Source organism: Pelophylax lessonae (genome assembly GCF_965119305.1).
Source record: "Pelophylax lessonae genome assembly, chromosome: 9".
Lineage (NCBI taxonomy): Eukaryota > Metazoa > Chordata > Amphibia > Anura > Ranidae > Pelophylax > Pelophylax lessonae.
Window position 1 is genome coordinate 182,194,074 of NC_138776.1, and position 18,383 is coordinate 182,212,456.

General features: G+C 40.9%; 1 protein-coding gene across 7 annotated transcripts in view; it reads right to left on the reverse strand.

Annotated features, from left to right (window-relative positions):
- ZMIZ1 (zinc finger MIZ-type containing 1) overlaps positions 1 to 18,383 on the reverse strand; it is a 223,939-nt gene that overhangs the window by 165,851 nt on the left and 39,705 nt on the right. The window contains exon 2 of one of the 7 annotated variants that reach the window (XM_082267635.1): positions 15,488 to 15,547. The exons of the other annotated variants lie outside the window; for them this stretch is intronic. The gene's annotated coding sequence lies outside the window, so the exon portion shown is untranslated. The remainder of the gene's footprint in view (positions 1 to 15,487; positions 15,548 to 18,383) is intronic. 7 annotated transcript variants of the gene reach the window in all.

Sequence of the window (18,383 nt, forward strand, 5' to 3'; positions counted from 1 at the left end):
GACATCTAACAGTCATAGGCCCACTGCCCATTTAATGGTGACAATTCCATCATGGTGCACTGCCTTCATGATATTGGCTACTTGTACATACACCACCTATTTTACCCCTGCAACCATGGCTTTATCAGCTCTAGTGCACTGTCCCACCAAACTTACGATATATAGACTGGTCTGTACATTGTATTCCACTAAGGCTAACATGAGCAATGGATGCAGTCTGGTAAGTTTAGGTCCTTGCAGCACATACCCTTATACCTTTAAGTCCCACTGAGCCTATGGGGTTGATTTACTAAAGGCAATTAACCTGTTTTCTTTGTAAGGGGATTTTCCCCCAAGCATAGTGAATGAGGTGAACGTCTGCTGACTGCTTATACAATCATGTGTCCCTGCGAAACATTGTCTAGTTGGCCTTAGTAGGGGAAAAAACCCTTACCTGATCAGTTGAAGGCAATCAGATATTCCCTAGATCAACATCATCTTGTGGTGTTCCCTCTAAATGTTAAAATCCAGTTACATTTTGGGCATTCATGAATGCATTCAGCTTTTTTTTTTGTTTTTTTTAAACTGTCCAGTTTTATTTTTGTGCAATTAGGAATCCAGCTTTCTCCAAAAGAAAAAAAAAATCTACTGTGCTGGCAAAAACTATTTCATAGGTGAGTCTATTTCACATTGTCTCCATATCGAAGGACTTCATGCAAATATACAATATATTACATTTTTAATCTTGGGTTTGGATTAGCTTTAATGGAAAGTATGGCCAAAGATTTTTTTGTCTGCACACCTATGGATCACAGGAACGCAGTTCTTTCTGCACTCCTGTGACCCTCTGACTTCTCAGAGCTGCTCCAGGCTCTGAAAAGATCCCAACCATATGGTTGGGATCTGCCCAGAAGCCTGGACTGGCAGCTGGCTCAGCCTCTTCTGCCCCCTCTTCATCAAGGCACTGCAGTGAGTGCTGGAGGGGCAGAGCAGAGATCCGGTGACTAACATTCACCAGCTCTGTGCTCACGGAGCACTGAGAACTGAGTGATCAGCAATGTTTGATCACTCAGTTCTCTGTCATCGAGCCAGCGAGGGACAGATACAGCATCAGACCGATGCTTAATCCACCTAGGTAACAAAGTATGATTTCAAAAGAAAAAAGAAAAACAAACATACTTCTTTTTTAAACTTTTTTCTCCAGATCTAAAGAGTGCACTCTTGACTTCTGTAATGACCTGAAAGTGAAAACCCCTACACAAAGTTCTCTATAAGGACCACTTATGAATTTATAAGTGGTGATCATATCCCACAGCTAATGTTCAGAGCTTTGAACCCCCTGGCAAAAAAGGGTTAATGTTTTTACACTGGTCTTCTCCAAGATGCTTACCTCAATACGCAAAACAGGGAAATCTTTCAAGCGAACATGTTCATAAAACAAACACATTTTAATTTCCCTACAGAAGTGTACCTTTTTTGCATGCCATGAAACCATAGCAAACCTACAGGGCCATTAGCTACTGATACAAGACACTCTCAAAAGATACTGAGGTCACTATTTGCACCTACTATACTATTAACCTGCAACAAGTATCTTTTTATCACACTTATTGAATATCATAGATATCCATTAACAGAGCACCCTCTTCTTGCTCTGTGGTGATTCCAATCTAGTACTTATTGCCAAGTTGGATGAATCTCCTCAAGAGGCTCCATATCTACTGCAGCCTCACCAACCTTCAACACCCTTCTGGATTCATAATCTTACATATGCTTGGAGAGAGCTTCTGCCACTATCTAAAGGCTACACATATTACTCACACCCTCATTCCAGCTACTCCGGAATGAATCATGACTTTGTCCATGGCCAATTTCCCCCACAATAATGTCAGCCATGGTCTTAACTGTCCCCTGGTCAGACCATAACCCCCTTTTAGTAATCTGTAAATCCATATTATGCAAACCTTAGGCTTCACCATGGAGTCTCTTTCTCCTAGATTTTAAATGTCTTTAAACCTAAATCAACCAAATACTTTCAGCTTACGCATGGTCAATCTCATTTTTAAAGAAGGTGGACACCTCATTCAATACGTGGAGAGCGAATATTGAAAGCCTGGCAAAGACTCTCAAACCTGGGATCATTTTTGCCCCTTTTCCTTGATAAATATTGATGTCAAAAGCCTAACCAAGTTATTGTTCAAGGAACTAATTCTCCTCCTCAACCAACTTTTTACAGGATTGAGTAGGTTTTGTTCCTTGGCACACCAAGCTTTTGATACTTCTAGATACACTATTCTTCTCCCCTATATGGCCCACCAATGGTCCCTGGAAATGTTGTTACATTTCCTGGATATGCATAAAGCTTTTGATATGTTATAGTGGATCTATCTATCTAGTTTTTGGGCACTGGGGTCTAGCAAACAACTTAATGGTGTGGTTGAATACGGGGCCTGGAAATGGGCATCTATCACAAGACAGCCTTGTTTGTGGAGGACAGCCAGCTCTACATAACTGCCCAATAAACGTCTCTTCTAAACCAACTTCCCTTCTTCAGATTTGCATGTCTCTTGAGACTCCATGTCAATCACTCAAAGTCTAAAACCCTGAAAGCTCCTTTAACTCCAATTACCCAATCATTTCTGCAGCCAACATACCTCTCCTAAAACTTTCTATGCTCTCATTTTTGCACCTCCAATGATAACCCTATACTCCATTTGTCTTCTCACTGAGGTAAATCTCCTTCCTCAACCCACTGCAAATGCTCACAGCTCCACCAGTGGGCCTAGTCAAATGGATAATGGTACATTCGCAAAATTCCGTGACATTCTCCTCCTGTATCTGGGGCTTCTCACTGGAGAGGTTTACATATTCTTTTTGTTACGTTATTCCACCAGAAGTTCATTTATCACAAAAATGTTTTATCACACCAACAGATTTCAACCTCAAACCATTATTAACCTTACACTATCCTCATTTGATCCTCTGTATCCAACCTGTATTTCAATACATTTTTTATTTGGAAAAATACTCGCAAAAGAAAAAACAGGATTTAAAAAATGCTTGAATATTATTGAATGGTCTGAATTTTGTTTTGAGGATGTAATACACACATTCATATCTAATAACATAGGTGTTTATGGCAAGGGCTAGGTGAGACAAAAGCACCACTCATCTTAGGAAGGGATAATATAATTTAGGCTTTATAACCTACTTGATCATCTGTACCAAAACACATCAGATCATCATCTGATCCAGTCAACTATTATCTCACATGTGAAAGAGGCAAAAAAACATCTGTTGACAAAAAACAAAGGAAGCGCTATGCTTGTAAAATATAGAAGAAAGTTGGTGCACCAAAGGAAAAGTTTGTCATAGTCATAAGCAGAAAATTGGATATGCAGGGATGAGCCAGCATATTTTAAAATTGGCAAAATTCGTGGGCAAAATGTATTTGCTCTAGGGAACAGAGGACATTGTGTTAAGACTGCATGCTTACAGGTTTACATGTAAGTACTTGCTGCCTGCAAAAATAAAATTTGCAGTAATTATCTATCTAAAATACAATAAGTAGGTGTTTTTTTAACCAATACAGGCGGTCCCTGGGTTACAAACATCTGACTTAAATATGACTCCTATTTACAAATGGAAGGAGACAACAGGAAGTGAGAGGAAATCTACCCCTAGGAAGGGAAATTCACTCCTGTAAGAGTTCTCATGGGAAAATAGTGCCCCATTGAAGCTTTATTACTAATCCTTGTTTCCATAACAGCCCAAAGTTTTCAAAATCCAGTTGTCATTGGGACAGAAAGTGGGGTGAAATCTTCTGAACAGGGGAACCGACCGCAAAACAAATGGTACAGGGGTGTTAACTCTTCCCTATGCTATCTAAAAAAACATAAAATTCTTTTGGCTGGAGCTACACTTAAAATGTGCCCGTTCTGACTTGCAAACAAATTTGCCTTGAGAGCAAACCAACAGACCCTATCTTGTTTGTAACCCGGGGACTGCCTGTAGCACAATGAACTGGTAAGGACTCTGTGCATGCGGGTAAATATAGCTTGAATTCTTTTTCTCACTTTTCAAACTAATCTGAAGAAAAATTCATTTTATACCAAGAGACCACTAACATGATTCACTTATGTCGTATTTCTTAAGCGTTGTAGATAAAACCTCTATAAATTTGTTCTGTAAAAAAAAGCAGATCACATATTCAACCTTTCCTTGATTTCTTTTCCATTCTGTTTATAGCATACAGCTTATTGGAAATGACAAAACAGATAGGAGATGGGAAGTTGGTTTCTGCCTGGCCGAAGAGTGAATACATCCTTTAAGATGAGATAATGGAACACAAGCCCTTCTTCATTCATTGTTTTGACCCCTTCAGAGTGAGCACCATCTACACTGGACAGATCTGCAACGCATTGCTGAGCACTAATGGGATTAAAATCGCAGATGCCGAGGAGATGGCCACAAGCCAACCTCATTTATAGAGAAGTGGCCATTTCAGAATTATTCTCCTATTGTTTCTCCTCAACACAATCAAAGAAGAAAAATATATAGATAACTAGTACCCATAAACAGAAATGCATGCCACTAAAAAATGAAGGTGGAAAATGGGAGGTTTTAGCCCAAGATGATTTTCTGCAGCTGACATACTCATCTACATTTTTCTCGCTAACAAGATTTTCCGATCTTAAACCTGGCTTGAATGAATAGCGATTGTTCCCTTCTGGTTAGGAAGGTGCTGCATTTGCTCATACCCCATTCACTGGCCTAGAATCAGCCAGGCCTCAGATGGCTGTTTCCATGACAACTTGGTTCATTCAATACAGGCACATAATGAAGACAATGTGTTTTCCATTTAGATGAGTTTTAGTAGAGAGGGAAAAAAAGCAAAAGGGAAAGAGGGAGAGGAATGGAGAGAAACAAATGGAAGATAGAAGGGAGTACTATCAATATGACAGATTGTCTGGGATTGGGAGATATTACATAGGAATGATGTCTCTGAGCGAGTTATTCATGCTAAATTTGTTTGCACAGTAAGGATTCCCCTTACATAAACTGAGTCTTTTACTTTATAAAGACTGTAAAATGATAAAATAAGACTTATTCTTCTTCACAACGATACTTATACATGTCCCTGTTAATTTGTGTGGTAGCAATATCAAATTATAAAAAAAAAATGTATTCCGCATGTCTAAAGTCACTGAAATTCTCCAAAGATAATGAACCATGGCACAGGCATTTCTTTAGGGTTGTTTTCAGTCAGGATTTTTTTTAATACAAATTTATATTTAAAAAAAGGCTGTACTGGCTGTAAAGAAGAAATATCCTTTGCTTGCATTCTGGTTAAACCCAACAAATACTTCACTGCTAATGCATATTTTATACACCAGTGGGGGTTTATCATCTCCTCCGTCGTCTCTTCTACTCTTGTCTTTGGACCCACAAAGATTCAATGGATATATTTCTTTCCTCTAACCATATTAAACATCACTTGAATTTCTCCTGGAATCTTTTCACACTGATGGCAGCCATGTGACCATTGCCAAAGCAGAAGTTGCATAGACCATCAGTGGCTCAGCCTAAATAGATAATCTATCCTTCAGCAAAGACCAAAGAGACAGCACTAAAAGGGAAAAAAATGCAATGATTTCTGGGGTGTGCTTTCTATTACTATTGGTTTACTTTAATTTCTTATTTTTCGGTTTTACATTACATAAAAAATAATTACTAAAATAATTTGCTATGCCAAACGTAATATTTATTGTTCGCACTCATTTACAAAACACTATACAAAGTATTAGATATCAACTCTAAGAAAACATGAAAAAACATAAAAAGTGATACATGCTATTTTTATTCATACTCAAATATATATATATATATAAACTTAGACACCCACTGTCAAGTCCAAATATCTTTGCGCTTTAGGAGGAGTCAGTCACTTGACTGCTATAATGTGGAAACACTGCTGCTACTTAAACAAATACTGGATAATATTTGGAAATACAGAAATGGAAAAGAAGTAGCGCATGAAATCACTGTTAGATGACTTAAAGTGTAAAAAGCATGCTTGTCAAAGATACTGCTTGATAAACACTCAAAAAAATATAAAGAAAAGCAATGTCCTTCAAGTCCATAAAATCCAGGAGTGCGTGAAGTATATAAATGGATCACCATCCACCACCAGGTGTCACACCGATAGATAGCAGAAATGGCAACTCACCAGAAAACAATGCTCAAGTCATGTCGGACATGACGAAACCGGTCGGGGCGTGACCAGACGACACATCCGACATCACGTGACACGGCAGAGGAGCTACCCGGAAGGGACTGGGCTGGCGTGGAGTTAGCCCGGGACACTGGACGAGTTAGGCTTCCTCTTTGACCGGAGATATGGGATTCAATGCCTATCCATATGCTTTTACATGTGAGTGCAAAATTTATATATTTTAATAAAGCAAGTGTTTTGATGGTACTTCACTATTTGGAGCCCTTCCTTCTCTCCATAATACCATTACATTGAGGAAAGTGTGTGAAGGGTACTTCTATGCGGCAGTGGTGAAGAGACTCTGGTCTTCCATGCGTGTGCTCCCTACATCTGTATGGTATCCCTGCTCAGTTTGCTCTGGTGTGAGAACACTTGAGCATCGTTTTCTGGTGAGTTGCCATTTCTGCTATCTATCGGTGTGACACCTGGTGGTGGATGGTGATCCATTTATATACTTCACGCACTCCTGGATTTTATGGACTTGAAGGACATTGCTTTTCTTTATATTTTTTTGAGTGTTTATCAAGCAGTATCTTTGACAAGCATGCTTTTTACACTTTAAGTCATCTAACAGTGATTTCATGCGCTACTTCTTTTCCATTTCTCTATTTTTATTCATAACAACAAAATTAATTGAAGCTTTAGTCCTGGTTCACACTGATGCGGCTGCGCCGATCGCATGTAATATTGGAGCGCACTGCTCCTTCATTACATGCGATCGGCTGTGCGGTGCGAGTTTAGCCATACACTTTGTATGGCTAAATTCGCACCGCACCCGCAGCAAACAAGCACAGGACCCTTTTTTGCAGCCGCATCAGGATCGGATCGCACAGCGGTTCACACTTGTGCGATCCGATCCTGTGCGAACTGCAAGATCGCACTGCGATATGCGATCAAACTGGAGGTGTCGTTAAGATTACATTGACACCCCCAGCGTATCGCATATGGCAGGGTGAACTGCCGGGGTGCGTTTGCGATGCGGGAACAGGCTGCGAATTCGCAGCCTTCCCGCATCGCACAAGTGTGACCCGGGGCTACCCACCCAACTGACTCATTGTCTATCATTTGTATCAGAAGTCTGGTATACTTCTATTGTACAAAACTTGGACATTTGTATAAAAGTTGACACGCTTAAAAGCATATTCTTTTTTTTATTACTTTTAATGTGCATGTTTTTTGTAATAAAATTACTGCAGAAATTCACTAAAACACATTACACTAGGCCAGAATTACATTGAATGCACTGCATCATCATACCTAATACATAAAAACAGAAACAAACACTTTCAAGAGCAAAGTATACAGGGGTCCCATGAGTTCCTGTACATGTGCCAGTAAAAAAACAGATAGAAAACGAGTACTGTGCCAAATTACATTGCCAGAAACAGTGCATATTTTAAAAAGTTTAAGGTTTGCTGGTGAGCTGAAACATGCAAAACTGACTCTTCAGAGGGCTGTGAGAAGTATAACAAGCTAATGAGCAGGCTTACAATACCATCATGTATTGCAGGTCCTGACACCAGTGCAGAAATGTTTTCAGAACACAATACATTCTAATAAAGGATTATTTACAAAAATGAAGGGTTTCATGGATAGAACAAATTTTCATACTTATTATGGGTTTGTGTGTAGGAGATTTTTAATGACTGTTTACTCCAGATTGTGCTTTTTAACTACGTGCTTTTTTTTTTATACGAATAATGAGATTTTTGTACTTACCTCTCTGAATTTATCAACGCACACAGCGCTCCATAAATCATAACTAATGGATGATACAAAGCAGTGCCAAAAGGAAAATGAGGGGTGGAGAAAATAACCCAGGACTAAACATAGGAGCCTTAACTGGGTCACAGGAGCCCCATCTAAAAAATAAAAGTTTAAAGAAAAACACCCCACAAGAGGGAACAGGCCCTCTTAAACAGCAGCCTGCAACACTTTGCGGCCAAAAGAAGCATTCACAGATTTCAAAGTATATACCTTATAGAATTTTGTGAAGTTATGCACAGACGGCCATGTGGCCGCCTTGCAAACTTGCAATATTGATGCCTGATGATGGAAGGCCCAAGAAGCATTCAGCGCCCAAGTAGAATTCGCCCCGACAGGGAAAGGTGGATCCTGACCTTTAATGGACTAGGCCTGAGACACCGTCTGTCTGATCGATCTGGAGATGGTAGCCGAAGAAGCGGCCAGCCCTTTTTTTGGTCCGTCCATAACCACAAATACGAGTCTAACCTCCGAAAGGTCTCAGTAGCTGTCAGATACACCCTAATCGCACAAACCACATCCAAGGTATGCAAAGTAAATTCCCTGAGATGAGCTGGATTGGGACACAAGAAAGGCAACACAATGTCCTCATTCAAATGGAAGTCAGAGACAACTCTGGGCAGGAATGATGGCCAGGGGCGAAGAACCACTTTATATTTACGGACCACCAAATAGGGACTGACAGGATAATGCAGCCATTTCCGATACCCTGCGGGTCGAGGTATTAGCCAGCAAGAATGTCACCTTCTGGGATAACGTAGACCAGGGAATCTCCTGAATATTCTCAAATGGAGGTTTCTGGAGAACCAAAATACTAAATTTAAATCCCATGGTGGCAAAAGGGACCGTACAGGTGGAGCCAATATCAAACTCCCTGAATGAAGGTACGAACTAAAGAGTGTGTGGCTAGGGGTCACTGAAAGAAGATTGCCAAGGCAGACACCTGGCTCTTGATGGTACTCAAGGCCAACTTCTGAACAATGCTCCATTGACTAAAGGTTAAGATCCGAGCCACAGAAAAGGATCAAGAATGAGCGCCTATCGACTCACATCAAGAAATGTACGCTTTCCATGTACGATGGTATATCTTGCCGGAAGACGACTTCTTCGCCTTCACCATAGTAGGGATTACTGATCCAGACAAACCTCTATACCTCAGAACGTGGCTTTGAATAACTAAGCCAATAAAACCTGCGACTGTAAAGCAGGATGGTAGATTAGCCCTTGGGACAACTAATCTTCTCTGAGAGGAAGCCCCCAAGGGACGTTTGGGGCCACCAGGATGATTGGAAGATCCACGCTCTTGATCCCTCACAGGAACTGCAAAAGAAGCCCAAACCGAAGATGATACTGACCTTACCGTGGCCCTTGGATGCCTGCGGCGTCTGCCAGAGGAACCCGTGATCTCGGCACAAACTTCAGTATCCTCTTGTGGAGCCAAATCTGCTAAAGGAGCTGCATGTAAGATTGTGCAAACAGAACTGTCTTGAAGGTGGATACCAGCAGTCTCAGAACCTTTATGCAAATCGGGAGAGAGAACTATCTGTGTGACAGCAGCTGGTGAATTGTGGCCTGTGGTTCCTGAAATTTGTCCAGAGGAAGGACCACCCTGGTCAGAATTAAAATCAGACCTAGATAACTGAATTCCTAGTACTGGGATAGGGGGGACCTTAGGTAGTTTGGACACTACCTGAACCTTTGCATGAATTTAATCCGCACAAGGAGACTCAGGACCTAAAAAAAAAACCTGAAAAGAACAAAAAAAACTTTTCCCCCCTTTCTGGGTACCCCCAAAAACATTTAGGGATCTCCCTGACCCTCACAAAAGAAGTCCACGGGGATGGGCAGACCTTCATGCTGAAGGGGTCTTTTCTGAAGCTAGCTCTAGGCTTACCAGACCAAGGTTGCTTGGAACCTTCCAGGGAGGATTTGAAAGATCCATTTCCCTTGTTCCAGAAGCACAAAATAATTTCTATGGGCTGAGAAGGCAGGCCCCCGTCTGCAACAAGGCTCCTTCCCTTTCCGGGAATGTAGCAGGATGGTACTCTTCTCCCCGTGATACCCTTAATGATATCATTCAGGGTAGCCCCAAACAGGCGATCGCCTTGAAAAGGCAGATCAATGAGAGCTTTCTTGGAGGCTTGGTCTGCGGACCAATTCTTAAGCCACAGCATGCACCAAATCACTACGGCTGAAAGAAAGTTTGGACCTCACAAGAGCTGTATCCAAAGCTGCATCACAAATAAACTGCAGCCCATGGACCAACTGGTCCACTAAATCAACAAACAGTGGGGACCTGCTCACCGCCCAGGCCCTGGCACAAAAGCTTAGTTAGGGTTTGAGAAACCAGGGCTGAGGCAAAGACTGGCCTCAATGCCGAACCAGCCATAGTAAACATCCTGCGTTTAGCCGGGTCCTTAAAAGGACGGGGAGTCCTCTACTGGGATCATGGTTGCTTTATTCAACCTGAAAACAGGAGGGTCGACCACTGGTGAACTAGTCCACTTTTTTAAAAGTGACTCCTTAAAAGGGTAACCTACAGCAAAACATTTGGGGACCACAAAGGGCAATTCTGGTTGTTCCCATTCCTTACAGGAAAACCTGTCAAAATAAGGCAAATAAGGAAACACCTTTGGAGTATGAGGTGACTTATGCGTACCAAACAACACAGCCACATTCGTGGCTGCATAAGTCACATCCTCAATTTTTAAAGTCACACGCACTGCAGTGATAAGTGCGTCTTACCAGCGCTTTTTCAATCGCTGCTGTGACCATGGAGGAATCATCCTCACTATCTGATGGATCTGGAGGCGTGATATTAAGTCCCCCTGGATGGGCCGCCTCCACAGCAGCATCAGGCTCAGAATCAGATGAGAGAGACTGAGCAGGGGAAGGCGGGGGATGCTTCCTCCTGGGTTTTTGCCCACATGCCACTTCCACCTGGGACACTAAGGACTGCAGGACTGCCATCAGAGCAACCATGGGAAGCTGGGGTTCTGAGGGACCTGCCACCTCCATGACCCTGAGGCTCCATAAGGAACGGGAGACCTTGCAGTACAAAAACAATCTTTTGGCACCACTAAAAGGATGCCCTCAAGGCTCAGGGTACCCATGGGCAGAGGACCTCCAAGGACTCACCCTGACCAGAGGAGTGCCGAGAATTTGAACTGCTGCATTCTTTGCCCTTGGACTCCCACCAGACTCCAGGTGGAAACACAGGGGAAAGGGAGTGGGGGAAGCCCAGCTCACTGTGGGATTTAGGGATGGGAGAAGGGAACCTGCAGGCAGGTCCGACAATCCCTGCAGGTTACCCGCATCCACCCCAAAAAAACTCTTGTCTGAACAGGTGTGCCCCTGGAGTGGTCCTGTACTCTTCTCTGAACATCTGAGTGTGGAACTCAAAATTTTATGAGTCAATATTCGGGACTGGTAAAAAAGTAAAACATCAGAAGGTACCCCCCCTTCAACCTTTGTCCTGACCACCCCCAATTCCTAGAACTCTGCTTAACCATAGAAATAGTGTTCATCTTAATGAAGAGAATGTTATAAAGGTAATAAATGGTTTTAAAATTAGTAACTTTTCACACAAGACAGGACTGACAATCCCATCTCAGTGAACAAGACACTCGTAGCAGCGTCACTAACATCTTTTAGCAAGTGTTATCACAGCAAGGTTAGAAAGGCAGCTTGCCTCTTCCTAGACACGTCAAGTCCAATCAGATTCTTAATTGCGTAGTTCTTGTCTAGGTCTTTAGACTGTGATAGATCATTCCCTCCAACAGCTTTATCGGGCTATTTATCATCTATTCTGATCTGAATCTCCACAGCAAGCGGCAGCAGAATGAGGCTTACCACAGCCACCATAGTGTTCTTGGATTTGAATTGCAAGATCGACTGATCACACCGCTTACATTACAGACTGCTCTCTTTCGCCACAATGCAGATAAACATTTATCGGCTTAAAGAAAAACTCTGACTTGATGGGGAGCTAACTAAATAATAGAGTGCTGGCAATGAATGTTTGTACATCCTTTCCTTTCAATGTGAAAGATTATGTGGCCCCAGGGCTCTTTCTGTCTCTGCCAATGCCCTCCACTACATAACATTGAACAATGGAGAGTTCACAAGAGCACGGCTTTTTTTTCAAGTTCAGACCTGCTATAGACTCCTAAACTGGTAACGTAGAAGGGAACCCAAAAACAATTATTGTTTTTTTTTTTCATAGAAGGGAATGATATTTTTTGGGCACTGCAGTAAGGTTATGTTACTTCACTTGTTTAGATAACAATAGTAGTTACTGGAGTTCCAATGTAAAGCGAACCTCCAAAAAAGCAAGCACTTCTGCCAGACAATACCTTTGGTCCTGTGGGAGAAGCACAGCTTGATCCAGAACACAGATCAATGTACTGATTGGACAATGAAGGAGCAGCAGTAAACTAATAAGACATTGCTGCTTTCTTCTATCAGCCAATCCCACGTGGCTGATAGAATTGTGCACAGCATAAGAGTCCTAGCCCTCCCCTCTTTCTGTCTTATTAATCTGCAGGAGATTGGAAGAGGCAGGGAGGAATGAAACACATACAAGGTTTGAAAAGGGCCACAGGGTGTACATTTTTGATGCACGCCATTACAGCCCCAACTACCAGGTTGGACATACTAACCCAAAGGTCTGAATGCACTTAAACAGAATTGTGTTTGGTGGGCTTTGTCCAGGCTAAACAATTTCTTTGTATTCAGTACATAACTTTAATTTTTTTTTTTTATTAACTACAAGATAACCTTTACATCAAGGTTTCTCAACTCCAGTCCTCAAGTATCCCCAGCAGGTCATGTTTTCAGGATTTCCCTCAGATGAAACGGCTGTGGTAATTACTAAGGCAGTGAAACTGATCAAATCACCTGTGCAAAATAATGGAAAGCCTGAAAATATAAACTGTTGGGGTACTTGAGGACTGGAGTTAAGGAACATTGCTCTCCATGGCCCATTTACAACACTACACAGTGCATGAGGCTCATTGCTTTTGGCAACATTTTCATTTTGAATTGGATTTTAAAGTCGAACTAAAGGCCAAACTTTTTTTGTTCGTTTTGGATGGAGTAGAGTAGAGGGATTAGAACGTCAGTTTTTATTGCTGTCCCCCCGTTAGGACAAATCAAGGGGATGAATCTCCCTGTTTACCATTATCATTGAAAGTGTAAGTAAAAGAATCCCAATGGGGACACTAGTTCTGGTGATCTGGGGGGAGATTCCCTTAAATTGCAGGGACTTCCTCTCACTTCCTGTTTGGCTATGGGCCAGGAAGTGAAGGTAAATCTACCCAATGAGACACAGATGGCAAAATAAACCTTACAGGGGTTAACACTAGGACCAAAACTACTAATAGATTAATCGACAACTAATCTATTATGAAAATAGTTGTCAACTATTTTCATAATCGATTAGCTGGTAAGCTGATTAATTGGTCTGCATACAGACTGCATTATTTGTTTACATATCAGGAATTACAGTGCAGCACACATACAGCTGAGTATACCATCCATACAGGTCAGTAAGCGCCTGAGAACTTGTGAATGTAAATGTGTGAGGAGCAATGCATCATGGGACATGTAGTCCTGGGCAGGAAGTGAGTGGTTTTTAAGGCAGAAGAAGATTGTCTTACCTTGCTATAGTATAGGGGCACTCTATACTATATATGCAGCTTGCTATTGAGGCACTCTATACTATATATGCAGCTTGCTATTGGGGCACTCTGAAGGCAGGAGGAGCCAGAAGCGTCAGTGGGGCACCCCAGAAGAAGAGAATTAGGGCTGCTCTGTGCAAAACCATTACAAAGAGCAGGTAAGTATAACATATTTGTTGTTAGTTGTGTTTTTTAATCTGCTCAACAACAAATTGGCCAAAAAAAAAAAAGCATAAAAAATGTGAAACGCAAATCGCAAGCAAAATCGTGTGCGCAAAACACACAGCAAAAAGCACTGCAGAAACGTATCAAAAGCAAACTGCATAGGTGCCTTATGCTGGCCATACACGTTTCAATTTGTGGATCAAAATATTAATTCGAAAAATCTTTGTACATTCAGTGAATGAAAGATTGTCGTTTGAAAATTTCACTTTTAACATTTCGTCTGAAAATTCCTTTGACAAAGAAGTTTTCTATTCTTCTCTTTTAAATTTTCCCATCACTGTGGTCGAAAACAGACGTTGATTTGACCTAACGATTTGACCTTACTAACGGTTTGAAAATCGAACAAATGTTCTTAAAATTAAGTTGTTTTTTAAAGGAAGACCTTGTTTTTGTATAGCCAGAATAAGTGACAGCAGGCACAGGTAGCTTTTATCAACCCACCTGCCCATGACAAGGGAGTCTGTCATACATATTATATTACAGTTCTGTCTACAAATCGGCAAAACAGTCTTTAATATTTTTTTTTCTTTAAATGAAAAAAAAATGTGATTTCGCAGTCTGCTGATATTTACCAGATTCAACCTCTAATTGTATACACAGTATATCTATTTTGTCTGTTATTATGAGTGGATTAGAGATTTTGCTCCCTAACCATTTAGTTGGTAATTTATATTTACCACTTCATATAGATTTTTAAGAATAATTGCCTTTTTTTAAACTTTACATATTACCTAAATTATACACCATACTTTTTTTTTTTTGTTATTTTCTGAATAATCAAAACAATAATTGGCCAACTAATCGATTATGAAAATAATTGTTAGTTGCAGCCCTAGTTAACACCCTCCCTTACTGTATCCAATATGGGAAAAACATTTTTTTAGTATAGTTCTACTTGAACACACCTCGATGCATGAAAAAAATTGGTTGTTCACCATTTTAAAAATGTGGCGCAATGTAGCACACAGAGAATTTGCATGTGGTCTTTGTGGTGTGCTACACAGTATGTATATGTGTACTGGGGTGCAATTGATAATTAATGACATTCCAACACAACGCACACAGACAGCGACTTCCCATGAATTATGTAATTCAGATTGTGCTATGAATGAGTCCACAAGAAACAACTGAACATAATAAAGCATTTCCTGAACAACTTCAGACTTTTTAATAACTAATAACTAAATTAAAACTTTATTCAAAGTAAACTAATTCATTTTTTATGAAAACATTAGAGAAGATATGAATTCAGGTATCTGGTGTTAGTTTATTCCTGATTAATGAACATGTTTACTAGCATTACTCGAGTCTAACACCACCACTGGTTTCCCAGCCACGTTATACTCTCCACAGCTGAACTTGTCATCTGACGATATGGGGGGTGCCATTTACTATAGCTGGAACATGATCATTCTGCAGGTTTATTTTACACAGCGGAGGGAACCAAAACATTTCCTGAGCAGAAAAAGAGAAGGGGGGGGGGGGGGGGCGAAGATCCACTCCAACCATCTTTACAGCCTGCAGCAAACAGGAAACATGTTGTTTTTCATATTCACGTTCCTACCTTTAACCCTTTCCCAGCAGGCAGCCACGTGCATGTGCCATCCCATTCTTTTCATGCATGCTAAAGTAATTAGGAGCAAGGAAAGAGGAAGAAAGTGTGTGACTGATATTACAGCTCATAGACATCAGTGAATACAAGCAAACAGACTCATGTTGAGAAAAACCTATGTGGGCATATGCTATTTACTCAAAGACAGATGACTGTACACATTGTCAGTTCATAAAGCATTGTATACACACTTCCCATAAACCAAAGCATTTGCAACAACCTCTCTATTAAATATCAAGTCTTCAGCAAACCAGCAGTTTAAGCTTTTTCACAGTTACCAGTGATTTCTTAAAGCTGAACTTGAGAAAACAGTTAAATACACAGTTGAAATACATATACAAGAGCGGTCTTATCTGTCAAGTGGTTTGCTTTTCTGTCCATCCAGTCTTGAGATTTTAAATAGCCCTACCAAACCAATCTCAGCCAGCAGGCTGGTGACCTAACTTTTCTGATGCACTTACTTTATCTACAGCCAAAACTTTTTTTTTTTTGCTAGTTGTCTTTTTCCTTATTTCGTATTTGCCCTCACTTCCTGTTTGTTAAAACCTTGTCCCCAGAGCAGGAAGTGAAATAAATCTTACCAATGGAGCGCCAAATAGCAGTAAAACATAAAAAGGGGTTCGAAAGCTAGCCATACCCTTTTAAGCCTCGTTCACATGGGCATAAGTAAAGTAAAAAAAAAAAAATGTTTTTTCCATTTTTTTGGATAGAGTAAGAGAAGGTCATAACCCCTGTCAGTGTTTTTGTTTTTTGCCATCTGTGTCCCATTGGGGAATTTTACCTTCACTTCTTGTCCCATAGCCAAACAGAAAGTGAGAGGAAATCAAGCAAATGAAGGTAATTCCTTGGGGCTGCCCGTCACCAGAACTAGTGCCCTTTTGGGAAATTTACCTTTCTGGGGACACCCCAAAATTTGGGATTTTCTTTTACACTGAACAAAATTATAAACGCAACACTTTTGTATGAGCTGAACTCAAAAAATTTCTATGTACACAGAAGGCCTATTTCTCTCAAATATTGTTTGCAAATCTGTGTTAGTGAGCACTTCTCCTTTGCCGAGATAATCCATCTACCTCACAGGTGTGGCATATAAAGATGCTGATTAGACATCATGATTATTGCACAGGTGTGCCTTAGGCTGGCGCAATAAAAAGCCACTCTAAAATGTGCAGTGTTACTGTATTGGGGGGTCCAAAAAACAGTCAGTATCTGGTGTGACCATTTGCCTCACGCAGTGCAACACATCTACTTTGCTTAGAGTTGATCAGGTTGTTGATTGTGGCCTGTGGAATGTTGGTCCTCTCCTCTTCAATGGCTGTGCGAAGTTGCTGGATATTGGCAGGACCTGGAACACGCTGTCGTATACGCTGATCCAGAGCATCCCAAACATGCTCAATGGGTGACATGTCCGGTGAGTATGCTGGCCATGCAAGAACTGGGATGGTTTTAGCTTCCAGGAATTGTATACAGATCCTTGCAACATGGGGCCATGCATTATCATGCTGCAACATGAGGTGATGGTGGTGGATGAATAGCACAACAATGGGTCTCAGGATCTCGTCACGGTATCTCTGTGCATTCAAAATGCAAGGAGAAGTGCTCACTAACACAGATTTAGACAGGTTTGTGAATAATATTTGAGAGAAATAGGCCTTTTGTGTATAAAAAGAAAAAAAAAGGTCTTTGATCTTTGAGTTCAGCTCATGAAAAATGGGGGCAAAAACAAAAGTGTTGCCTTTATAATTTTGTTCAGTGTACTTTTACTTTCAATTATGGTAAACAGAACAAATAGAGAGGGTGAATCTACCCAATAGGAGCAGAGATTGCAAAAAAAAAAAAAAAAGTATTGCCTTTAGTTATACTTTAAGTTTATACAGTGACGGCTGTAAATCCCCTGTAGACAGTGCAAGTTTGGGGACCTGCATCAAAACGGTTGTCAAATTGGGAGCAACGGCTGTGTCTGTGTAGCCACTATGTCCCAATTGACATGAATAAGACTGCCTGCACACAGATGCACAGAGCACCTGTACATCACGTGTGGGCAAAATCAGCCCTTGCACAGGTGTATGCCCAAGTGAATAAGGCTTGGGATTCCTCCTTTACACTAAACCGCATGGACAGAGACGTCTCCACCAACAGCTATTGTATCCAGACAGCCGCGATACTCAGAGACTGCATCTGAGTGGATGCAGTCACTGTTTGACTTAGAATATTCCACCTACCTCAATTGTTTTTTAAATTAACTTTTGTAGAGCCAGGTGGTACTGACAGGGCCAAACATGGCTCAATTTTTTTTTTTGTTTAATGCTTTGGTTTAATAAGCAATACAGCTACACCGACTTACTATCCCCAGCCTATGAATGGACAGTAGAAGAGAAGCAGTAGACTAATGAGTTGATCTCTCTGATATCGCCTCAACTCAGTAGGTTCTTTGCCAGTACATGTGAATAAAGGGTAGATTGAAGTACTGCATCTCTCGTAGTCTGAATTCTATTACACGGGAGGTTATAAGTCGTCAAAATTCGGGCATTTATACTAGAGCATTTAAAGATTTGTTTTAAGTAAATATTTTGCTGCATTCATTGATGTTTTCCGAATATCTGCCTGGACTTAAGCTTTAAACAGAGGCTTGGGGTACAGGCTCTGGTATGCAAATCACTACAAACTGGGGAATTTTGACTTGCAGAACTAAAGCAAAGACATGTTTACTGATTAGAACATAAGAACATGACTACTGGATATACAAAGCTATCTCAATCAGAGACTTTATGTTCTAGTTTTATCACAACACACATCAAGTTCTATGTAAAGGGAATTAAAATGGATGTCAAAAAAATCTCACAAGCTT